At 42.3% G+C, this 12,139-nt stretch overlaps 1 long non-coding RNA gene across 1 annotated transcript; it reads left to right on the top strand.

Moving 5' to 3' along the window:
* The first annotated feature begins 91 nt into the window (after positions 1 to 91).
* Positions 92 to 5,038, top strand: LOC134342309 (uncharacterized). Its single transcript, XR_010016995.1, has 3 exons — positions 92 to 199; positions 325 to 491; positions 4,518 to 5,038. It is a non-coding gene; the product is annotated as an uncharacterized LOC134342309 (long non-coding RNA).
* Positions 5,039 to 12,139: the final 7,101 nt, after the last annotated feature.

Genomic DNA, 12,139 nt, shown 5'->3' with positions numbered 1-12,139 from the left:
TGTTGCTGAGGTTAATTATTATCCCTGACCTTGAATATCTCTTTGATGGCAAGAATGACCAGCTCTGTTTGTTTTTCAGATAGATTCTGTATTCTAGTCCTGGATGGTTGTCAACCAAAACAAACTCCTGTTGGTGTCTGCCCTAACAATCTTTTTCTTAATCTATTTGTGTTTAGAAATTTACAAACAGGGAATAAAGGTAAGCAGAAAAACCCAACAATGAATATTAATGATCAATCAATAATTGGGAGTTGCTGTTTTACTGCTTTGGTTTTTCAGTTCTGGCGTGCATAATTTTAACCTGCTGCGAATCCACTTTCACAGTTCCAGCCATTCAGTGATCACCTCACTCTTCTAACTGATGACTTTCTGAAGTCAGTTTTGATCGAGCAATAATTACTTTGCTGTAGACTACAGTTTAACTGCACCTGATCCAAGGAAATCCTCCACTAACTTGAATGGCAGCCATGACATCCAGACCTTGGGGAAAGGTAGACTTGTTTCTCTATTGCGGTTCTAATGTTTCTGTCATTTATTCTTTTGGGGTTTTTTTCTGTTTCGTGGATGTCTGTGAAGAGTAAGAATTTCAGGTTGTGTACTGTATACATTCACCGATATTAAATCGAACTGTTTGAGACTTCATGTCTGTTGTTTTATGTTATGGCTACAAAACTGCAGCAAGCTTGTATAGATTGTCAAAAGAACTGCAGGCACTGGAAATACACACAGAAAAAGCAGGAACTGCTCAGCAGGTCAGGCAGCATCTGTGGGAAGTGAAACAGAGTTGGTGTTTCAGGTTAAAGTCTCTTTGACAGAAGCTGCAGGGAGGGTGATCACTGGAAAGTGGGCTGAGCATTTTGTATTAAAATTGAGAGGGCTTCCATTTTCAAGACATTGGAATTTTTCATCTTAGTGATCCGTGGATAGTAATGGTAGAGTCCTGGTTATCCAGCACATCATTATTTGGCACATTCTTTTAACCAGTGCTTTAAACGTCCAGGCAGCAGTGAGGGAGTTCATGGATTGAGACCAAGACAGTGATGAGTGAAACCCTGGGCTAGCCTAGAGATAGTGCCAGTAGACTGACACTATGTTAAGCAGAATAATGGATCAATCAACAGCAGGCAAGTCCAGCAAGTGCTGGATAATAACCTTAACTATAATCCTTTAATATCATTCAATAACCAACACAGATCTGTAGAACTGTGCAGTAACTGCAGCTCACACACTGCGAGGGGATTGGAATGAAGAACCTATGAACAGGGAGCAGTGAACACACCTCACAGCGAGAGGCAAAACAGGTCCTCACTAACCATTGCTACTAGTTGAAGCAATCAGTAGTCATGTTCTTAGGTGTCTTTAACTTCATTTAGCTCTATCGGAGGACTGAGATATTTACCTCCTGATACTTCTTTTACCCAGGAAAAGATTCAGTAAAGCCATTTTGCCAAGCTCGGTTAAGGTTGTCCCTTGCCATCAATGATTGTATCCAATGTAATATGTTAGCCCGACTTTGTTTGAGTTTTGTTTAGTTTTGCTTAGCTCAATTTAGTGTGTTTTTTTTCTTTTCCAGTTTGGGTTTTTTTTTTAGTTTTTTTTCCATTTAGCTTTTACCATGTTCAATTGTATATAGAGTTGGGGTGATCTAATATACTTGTATTATCAGCAATTTATATTTGCAAATGTTAGCTATTAATAATGTAATCCCGTTCTCTGTTTATCAATGTCATTGTTACGTTTATAATTTCGAAAATTAATAAAAAAGACTTGGGAAGAAAAAGGTTGTCCCTGGCTACCGCCATTGCTGAACTCACCTAGAGATGAACATTGCTGGAATATCCTTAAATAATTAAATAAATAAAATCTTTTTTTTTCTGTGAGATTAATAAGGCCAATCAATTTTCACAATAATTGTGGAATTCTGACTTGGTCAACCTATTTCTGAAGCTAAGCATTTTGTGTGTTATTTGCTGACCATTCTCTGAAGTAGTGGCCAATTGCTGGAAACGTGACATCACTGCTAAGAAATACATAGGGGGGAAAACACTGAATGGGCATCCTCATTGGTGGGTCAACTGTTGATTATAATTTAGACAAATTATGCAGGTGGACAGTTGGATCGTAGCTCAGGAGTTACAAAATGAGTTGAACTAAGTACTGTACACAAATTGGCAAAACAGTAACAGATGAGATTTAATGCAAACAGCTCCTAAGGTATTGCACTATGAATGAACCCTAGATAACACAATTTGCAAATTATGTTGAAATAGTAAAAACTGAAGCTGAAAAAGATCTAGCAGCCCTACAGGTATGATGCTAAGTATGTCCAAGAAGTGCAGAGTGACAAAGCAAGTAAAAAGCCAAAAGGAAAGTCCTTGTTAAAAACACAATGATCCAGTCATACAGGGCTTTGATCAGACTTGAATTCATATTGATCTGTTTCTGGTTGTACAGTGATTAGAGGGATATGTTGCACCAGAGGCAGTGCAAAGCATGCCCTGACACCTCGATCACAATATCGGAGTTGTGAATTATGAAGTCAGATTCCAGGTTTTTAATTTTGGAAATGGATAAACTGAGTTTGTTATTGACACCAGATAACAATGAGCCAAATCCTCCCGTATGCTAAGGGGGCATGGGCAACCTAGAGCAGAAATCTCAAAGTATTCGGGGAGATACCACCAAAGGTATCCCTGCAAAACACCTCCAATTCCACAAACCAATATCACCTCCAAGGCCACATCCTTGCACTGAGGCTTTGATCCAGCCCATCCAGCTCCAGTAGCTGACAACAGACTCCAGAAGCGGGAACTCTGTCACACCATGAGATTTCAGAAAGGATAGAGAAAATGCTTGAGGTCTAATCGAAAATCGTAATACCCTTGCAGGATCACAGGTATCCCTGGCCCACGAGCATCCACAAAGAGAAGGTGCTGAGCATCGTGAATCTCTCTGACGAGAGCATGCAGAAGTCAAATAAAAACAGTAAGAGGAATACACATCGTCCTGAAAGCACTCGCCAACCTGCCTTAGCAAGCAAATCCTCCACTGGAAGAGTTTGTAGATCCCACATAGGCCCCTCAGCCACTTTAGAAAGTAATTCCATGTTTGACAGTTACCACAGCTTGATATTGAGGGAGTGTTTTCAGTAAACTACACCTTGAAGGTTTTCTGTGCTCACTAGCACCTTGCACCATGGGAAGCCTGATGGGGCCTTGCCCCACTCACTCTTCTCTGACATATATCAAACATGGCCAGCTCTCTTTAAACAGACACCCCTGATGACCTCCTTTGCAAACTGTAATGTATTATCTCTAGCTCTACATAATTGCAGATGTTAATATCACCTGTATGACACTGAGCATTCTGTGAGACAGACAGGTTAGCGGTACTGATATGATATTTATTAACACCAAAAAACATTCTCAAGGGAACTTGACTTCTTTTTCTTGGTACCTTACCATCTTTCAGTAATGTCAGCCTTTATACATCTTCTCTGTGCGCTGTTATCTTGCCAATAAATATCCTCCCAAGTTTTAGAGGAGCTTCACACCATCTGATTCCATCGTGAAGATAGATGCAAAGTTTTCGTTTAATACAAGCCACCTTTTCCGTGTCTACATCTGTGGTTATGTATGCTGTTAACTAGCGGGGCAGGCAAAGGGTTGATGCTTTGCTGCTGTTTGCGTGTGGGAGAAGGGAGTAAGGGGGCTTTGGGGTTCTAAAGTTTTTTCTGTCATTCATTCCTTGGGGTACTGTTTTCGTGGATGTCTGTGAAGAACAAGAATTTCAGGTTGTCTATAGTATACATTCTCTGATATTAAATGGAACTATTGAAATAGTAACCCTCTGTTCCGGTGTCTTTCTCATTCCAATATCCTGCCATATTGGAATCACTGAGTAAGAGACTTCTAGTTAACTCATAGTTTTACTGCCTAAAGGATCATTTAACAACTTATCAGAAAAGCAACGCCTTGAATCATATCCCATAGAAGGACTTGAATCAGAAATTTCTTGCCCTAACATGTATGCATGAGCAACTGAATTAGGTTGCCACCAGTGTCATCGTATGACATCATATTCATGATATGGATGATCATAAGTTGAACTACCCCCTGTCTTCTGTAGGAGTCTAGGAGTTTCAATACGCCTTCAGGGAAGTGTCCCATTATGATTATGAACACTATGTCCTGGTCTCAAAAAAGTCAATGTACAATAAGCGGTGTCCTTTTTATTCTCTTATGTTCCACCTTTTCCCCAAGTAGCTCCTCATCATCGATCATGATAGAATGGCTCTTGTCTTAGTTATTGAAGGTCAAAGAAAAAGAGATCTTTATTGAGCTTAGGATTCAAGAAACAGATCCAGAAGAGAGGAGCTTAGCAACAATAGAGGAAACTTGCATATTTGTATGTATAGGTGAATCACTATTAATGTGATGGGAATTCCTGTAATGATGCTTCATTTAGCTGAAACTAAAGCTTAACCAGGTAATGACTAATTCTGTGACCCTTTGCAGAGGAAGACAATCCCACACCACGAACGTGATGGAATAACAATGGCAAATCGAACTTACATTGCAGCTTAAACAAGAGTGGAGACAAAGCATTCTATTAATGTGCAATATTGCGGCCCTGTGGACGACCAATTCCAGGCCGGTTTTGCCACGAGATTTGGAACACCAGGATTTCGCTGAGGCAGATGTATGGACGGAGGTCTCTGTTGTTGAATGGTTGCATCCTCTCTCTCTTCCTCTGATGATGGTGGGAGAGTTTGCTGCTGATTCTCCTGTAGGAGAATCCCGGTATAAGAAGCGACGTGGCAGACTGTGACATTGTAACAGCGACTCTCGTTCTCCTCCTTCGCTGTGAAAATGGGAGATGCCGCTCTGTCCTTTGTTAGTGGGGCATGGTGAACTATCGGGTAAACAATCATTTTTGTTGATTGCAGATCATGGTCTCTCTTTGGGTGCTTTGCTGTTGTTTGGCGGGTGGTGTATCCTGATGCTTTTTGCTGAAATGGGTGGGGGAAGGCCGATGCATTGATGCTGTTTGTGCAGGGAAGGGGGAGAGGGGGGGCTTTAGGTTCTAACGTTTTGCTGTTGTTCATTCTTTTGGGGTTCTTCATGGGTGTCTGTGAAGACAAGTGTTTCAGGTTGTACACTGTATAAATTCTCTGATAATAAACGGAACCATTTGAACCAGTTGTGGTCGTACATGAGAAGAATTTAGGAGACAATCTTGGATGTTTAAATCAGAGCCTAATTTTAGAGGATGCAAATGAAACCCAACTCAGAAAGATGGAACAGAGAAGAATGGTGACAGATTTCAGGAAGAAATCGATTAGACATGTGAAGTTGGGAGCCATAGGGCAGATAAAAATGCAGAGATTTTTGTATCCTTCTTAGCCATGTGTAGGTACCAGAAGGCTGGAGAACACTAATGCTTAGGTTTTAACTTTTATTTAAGAGGTGCTGCAAGGATAAACCATGGAACTATAGGCCAGTGAATCAAACATCAGGGATGGGAAATTTGCTGGACCAGATGCTGGGAGAGTGATCTATCTGTATTTGGAAATGCAAGGACAGATTAAGGATAGTCAGTATGCCTTTGTGCATGGGAAATTGTGTCACACAAATTTAGCTGAGTTTTTTGAAGAAGTGACTAAGGAGTTTGACCAGGCAAGGCAATAGACATTGTCAACAGGAACTTTAGCAAGGCTTTTGACAAGGTCCCACAAGGTAGAAGGCAAGGAGTGGTAGCAGAGAATTTTTTCAGTTGTGTGACCTGTGGTGTGCCGCAGGGCCCCTGTTGTTGGTGAAGTGTGCTAATAATCTGTCTAAGAGTGTATGTGACATAATATCTGAGTTTTCTGGTGACACTAAAATTGGTGATGTAGTGACAGTGCAGAAGATTGTCTAAGATTACAATAGGATCTTCATCAAATGGGAAAGTGGGTAAAGAAACACCATATGGTTTTAACTCAGGCATGTGTAAAATGATGCATTTTGGAAATTTAACCAAGCAAACACTTACACAGTAAATGACAGGGCCTAGAAGAGCGTTGTAGACAGAGACCTAAGGATTCAAGAACATCAGAGTCAAAGTCAAAGTATATTTATTATTTAAGTATGTATACTATATACAACCTTGAGATTCATCTCCTTACAGGCAGGCACAAAACAGAGAAACCTAATAGAATTCATTTAAAAAAAACGAAAGCCACCAAACACCTAATGCGCAGGGAAAAAAAACAAATCGTGCAACAACAAAAGCAAGAAAGCAACTGGAGTTCACAAAACTGAATCCACAATCATGAAGCAGTCATGTCTGTGGTCTCAGCCCAGCACAGGGACGAGGAAACCTCGCACAGCAGTGAGATGAATTGGCCCAACCCTCGGCTCTGGCTCTGACACTCTGACCTTTACAATCTGGCCCGGAGCTTAAATCATCCAAACCTGGGGCTGCTCCTCACTCTTGGACACTTCAATTCGCTCTTGAACCTCTACTTGCACCTTACCTGATCTTTTCAATTCAGCCTGGTGCTTAAATCAATTAATCCTCGGTTCTTTCCTCGTTCTTGGCTCCGAGCTAGGGCCTCGCCACCTTGACTCTGCCTCACCTCAGTTTTACCGCATAGAATCGCCTCCATGTCCGCTCCAGCTATGGGCAAATATTGGCTCATTGCCCACCCTCAGGGCCGGGCCCCGCCACCTCAATTCACACCATGCCACAACCGTCCTGCTCCTTGGAAACTTCAATTCACACTGCAAAAATGGCAGCTGTACAGGCGGTTCAAAAGCTCAGCTCCAAAAGGGAAGTAACGGGTTATTGATTGCAGTGATTGTTTACCAGAAGTGTGATTAATGAACTAGTTAGTATTTCTCTTTATTTTGTTTGCCAGCAGTAAGTAGTCACTGAGCTTCACCAGCGCCATCTTAAACCAGAACAAATTAGAATCATTAGAATTAGAATCAGGTTCACCGTCACTGTCATACATCAAGAGATTTGCTCTTTTGCAGTGTATTACGTTGCAAGGCATAAAAATCACTGTAAATTTCAAAAATAAATATATAGTGCAAAAGAGGAATAACGAGGTGGTGTTCATGAGTTGATGGACGTTCAGAAATCTGATGGTTTGGAAGTGGTGACACAGGTAGACAAAGTGAGAATAAAAGCAAATGGCACACTTGCCTTCAATGAACAAGACAATGAGTACAATAGTTGGGATGAGCTGGACAAGCTGGGACGAAGGGCTATTTCTGTGCTATATGGTGCTGGGACTCCACAAGATGTGCACAGTGATTCATTTGAGAGGTGACATTATGGGCACAGGATGCAATTTAAAAGGAATTGGAACAGACTCATCAGGCATTTTCTCATAATCTTCGATTCCAGCACCTCCTGCAATCTGCTCAACAGGCTTGCAGGCAAATATGTCCAAAAGATACAGGAAGTGATCTCTAGTGGTAGATGTTTAACTTTCCCTCAGGACTCCAGCCCTGTGGCGGTCTGGAAGCAGAGGATACAATGGAGGAAGCTTGTCTCCATGATGCCAGGTCTGCCTGCAGGCAGGCAGAGTGTGTGTTTTTCACAGCGGTGAAGAAGCAGCAAGAAGATGTAATCCCGTTTGCTTCTCATTTCCTCCCAACAAATAAAGAGCCATAATGAAAGCACTGTAGCAAAAAACTGTACTCAGTGTTGGAAACCACTTTTTTTTAAGAATACTTCTTAACAAATTCACGTATTTTTCACAATATGTGGTGGTGCAGCACCACTCACTGGCAGAAAGCGGTATAGCAGTTAACGGTTTCTCACCTTCCTCATTTTTCATTGGCTAAGTATTAGCACATTATCCATGTGATGTAATTGTTTTAATTATGTAGATTATACAGTAACTAGTTCATTGTCTATCCAAAGAATTTTCCTTATCTATAAAAGTGATGGATTTTTCAGAGGTGTCGTCTTGGCTTCTTTGCTTCTATATTCTCTTGTCTTCACATTCACCTCCCAGCATTGTTTTTCAGCTCTTTATTTAGTTTGCTTAGTGTTTGTATGTTTAATTGTGCTCCAAAACAAACCAAAATCTTGGAATTAAGACTGCTCGTCATTCCTGATTCCCAGAAGAACCCTAAGGATCAGAAAATAAACAGAGATCCAACAGCAATGCGACTTCTGTACCTGAGCTCTCCACTTTCCAAGACTCAGCAGTGGGATGTACAACATACTTCGTCGTCCACTTCACCTCCAATCCTCATATCACCTGCCCCAGTGAGGCACTGGGAAACATTGGCACTAAGAATATACGAATGGTACAGTATCATCATTAACTCATTGTCGGATGACAGAGTGATAAAATAATTAAGAATTATGATTATATAAAGCTCTGGGTGTGCGAATTATAAACATGAGGATTTCTGCAGATGCTGGAAATCCAAAGCAAAACACACACACACACACACACACACAAAATGTTGGAGAAACTCAGCAGGTCAGGCAGCATCCATGGAAATGAATAAGACAAGTCAAGTCAAGTCAAGTTTATTGTCATTTCGACTATAAGCTGCTGGTACAGTATACAGTTAAAACGAAATAACGTTCCTCCAGTCAAGTTGTCGTTTTGGGCTGAGACCCTTCTTCAGGACTGGAAAGGAAGGGTGAAGGTGTCAGAATAAAAGAGGAATGAGGATAGCTAGAAGTTTATAGGTGAAACCAGGTGGGTAGCAAAGGTAAAGGGCTGGAGTGGAAGGAATCTGATAAGAGAGGAGAGTGGACCATAGGAGAAAGGGAAGGAGGAGGGGACTCGGGGGGAGGCGGTAGGCAGGTGAGAAGAGGTAAGAGGCCAGAGTGGGGAATTGAAGAAGAGAGGAGTTGGAGGGATTTTTTTAACCAGAAGGAGATATCAATATTTTTGTATGCCATCAGGTTGGAGGCTACCCAGATGAAATATAAGGTGTTGCTCCTCCACCCAGAACGTAGCCTGATTATGGCACAAGAGGAGGCCATGGACCAACACGTTGGAACAGGAATGGGAATTGGAATTAAAATGTTTGGCCACCGGGAAGTTCCATCTTTGGCGATGGAGCGAAGGTGCTCGATGGAGCAGTCCCCCAATTTACGACGGGTCTCACCGACGTAGAGGAGCCCGTATCAGGAGATGATAGCAGCAGGTTTGCAGGTAAAGTGTTGCCTCACCTGGAAGGACTGTTCGGGGCCCTGAATGGAAGTGAGGGAGGAGGTGAATCAGCAGGTAGAGCACTTGGACTGCTTGCACGGTGTGTATCCCTCTAATCACCTTTTATTATTGCTAATGAATTTTGAACACTCTGAATCACAAGGGATTTGAGATTGCAGCCCTGGTTATAGATAATGGATAATGAATAAGTAACATACAAGTCAGGGTTTGCAGGGGATTGTGCTTTCAAAGTTGTTTACAGCGCCATTTTAGCAAAAGGAGATACAGCTGAAACGTTGCCATTTGTAGTCATTTGTTTCTCTCTTGCAATTTCCGTATGTTTGCATAAAATTTCACAGCCAGAAGGAGATGATTCATTTCATCACAACCGCACTGCAAAGAGCTCGCCAATTCCCTTGTTTGGAAGTTACTCTTGAATCTAATTTTATCAATCGTTCTGTACTCCAAATCATAATTCATGCCATCAAAAATGTTGCAGATTACCTTAAACTTATGTCCTTTTGTACAGATTCACAGTTAATCTCTACTTCAAAACCCTTTAACTTCTTACGTAACTTCTTAGGCCTGCCAGTTAGACCATAAGGTATAGGAAAAGAAGTAGGCCATTTGGCCCATCAAGTCTGCTCCACCATTCAATCATGGGCTGATCCAATTCTTCTAGTCACCCCCACTCCCCTGCCTTCACCCCATACCTTTTGAGGCCCTGGCTAATTAAGAACCTATCTATCTCTGCCTTAAAAACGCAAACACAAGAAATTCTGCCTTAAATGCACCCAATGACTTGGCCTCCACAATTGCTCTCAGCAACAAATTCCACAGATTTACCACCCTCTGACTAAAGTAATTTTTCCGCACCTCTGTTCTAAATGGACGTCCTTCAATCCTGAAGTCATGCCCTCTTGTCCTAGACTCCCCTACCATGGGAAATAACCTTGCCATATCTAATCTGTTCAGGCCTTTTAACATTCAGAATGTTTCTATGAGATCCCCCTCATTCTCTTGAACTCCAGGGAATACAGCCCAAGAGATGCGAGATGTTCCTCATACAGTAGCCGTCAGTAACTCAGGAGAGCAATCCTAGTCATTCCATATAACTGCAGCTTCTCATTCTTCAGTAAAATTCTGGTCAACTTTCCTATCGAAGGTTCTTCCAGAAAGTCATGAAACACGGGACCCAGGGAAGCATGGCAGTAGATGGATTGTATTCTGTGTTCTGTCAGCTATCAGCAGTGTTCCACAGGGATCTGTTCTGGGATCCCTGCTGTTCATGATTTTCATCAATGATTTGGATGAGGAAGTGAGGAAGTGGGCAGGTGGGCCAGTAAGTCTGCAGATGACATGAAGGTTGGTGGTTAGTGTAGAAAGTTGTCAGAAGTTTACAGACAGGATACAGAGTTGGGCAGAGAAGTGGTAGGTAGAGTTCAATCCAGGAAAATATAAAGTGATACACTTCGGAAGGTTGAACTTGAAGTTTGTGTACAAGACTACTGGTAGGACTCTTTGCAGTGTGAAGGAACAGAGCGATCTTAGGGTCCAAGTCCATAGATCCCTCAAAAATGCTGCACAATTTCATGGGGAGGTTAAAAAGCCATATAATATGCTGACCTTCATTAGAACATAGAACATAGAACAGAACAGCACAGTACAGGCCCTTCGGCCCACAACGTTGTGCCGACCCTTAAACCCTGCCTCCCATATAACCCACCCCCCCACCTTAAATTCCTCCATATACCTGTCTAGTAGTCGCTCAAATTTCACGAGTGTATCTGCCTCCACCACTGACTCAGGCAGTGCATTCCATGCAACAACCATTCTCTAAGTAAAAAACTTTCCTCTAATATCCCCCCTGAACTTCCCACCCCTTACCTTAAAGACATGTCCTCTTGTACTGAGCAGTGGTGCCCTGGGGAAGAGGCGCTGGCTATCCACTTTATCTAGTCCTCTTAATTTCTTTTATACCTCTATCATGTCTCCTCTCATCCTCCTTCTCTCCAGAGAGTAAAGCTCTAGCTCCCTTAATCTCTGATCATAATCCATACTTTCTAAACCAGGCAGCATCCTGGTAAATCTCCTCTGTACCCTTTCCAATGCTTCCACATCCTTCCTATAGTGAGGTGACCAGAACTGGACACAATACTCCAAGTGTGGCCTAACCAGAGTTTGATAGAGCTGCATCATTACATCGCAACTCTTAAACTCTATCCCTCGACTTATGAAAGCTAACACACCGTAAGCTTTCTTAACTACCCTATCCACCTGTGAGGCAACTTTCAGGGATCTGTGGACATGTACCCCCGGATCCCCCTGCTCCTCCACACTACCATTTACTTTGTACTCTGCCTTGGAGTTTGTCCTTCCAAAGTGTACCACCTCACACTTCTCTGGGTTGAACTCAATCTGCCACTTCTCAGACTACCCTCTACACTATCTGCAACATCACCAACCTTTGTGTCATCTGCAAACTTGCCAACCCACCCTTCTACCCCCACATCCAGGCCGTTAATAAAAATCATGAAAAGTAGAGGTCCCAGAACAGATCCTTGTGGGACACCACTAGTCACAATCCTCCAATCTGAATGTACTCCCTCCACCACCACCCCCTGCTTTCTGCAGGCAAGCCAATTCTGAATCCACCTGGCCAAACTTCCCTGGATCCCATGCCTTCTGACTTTCTGAATAAGCCTACTGTGTGGAACCTTGTCAAATGTCTTACTAAAATCCATGTAGATCACATCCACTGCACTACCCTCATCTATATGCCTGGTCACCTCCTCAAAGAACTCTATCAGGCTTGTTAGACACGATCTGCCCTTCACAAAGCCATGCTGACTGTCCCTGATCAGACCATGATTCTCTAAATGCCTATAGATCCTATCTCTAAGAATCTTTTCCAAAAGCTTTCCCACCACAGATGCAAGGCTCACTGGTCTATAATTACCCAGACTA

The sequence above is a fragment of the Mobula hypostoma genome, chromosome 1 (assembly GCF_963921235.1).
Source record: "Mobula hypostoma chromosome 1, sMobHyp1.1, whole genome shotgun sequence".
Lineage (NCBI taxonomy): Eukaryota > Metazoa > Chordata > Chondrichthyes > Myliobatiformes > Myliobatidae > Mobula > Mobula hypostoma.
This window is presented reverse-complemented; position numbering and strand designations above follow the sequence as displayed.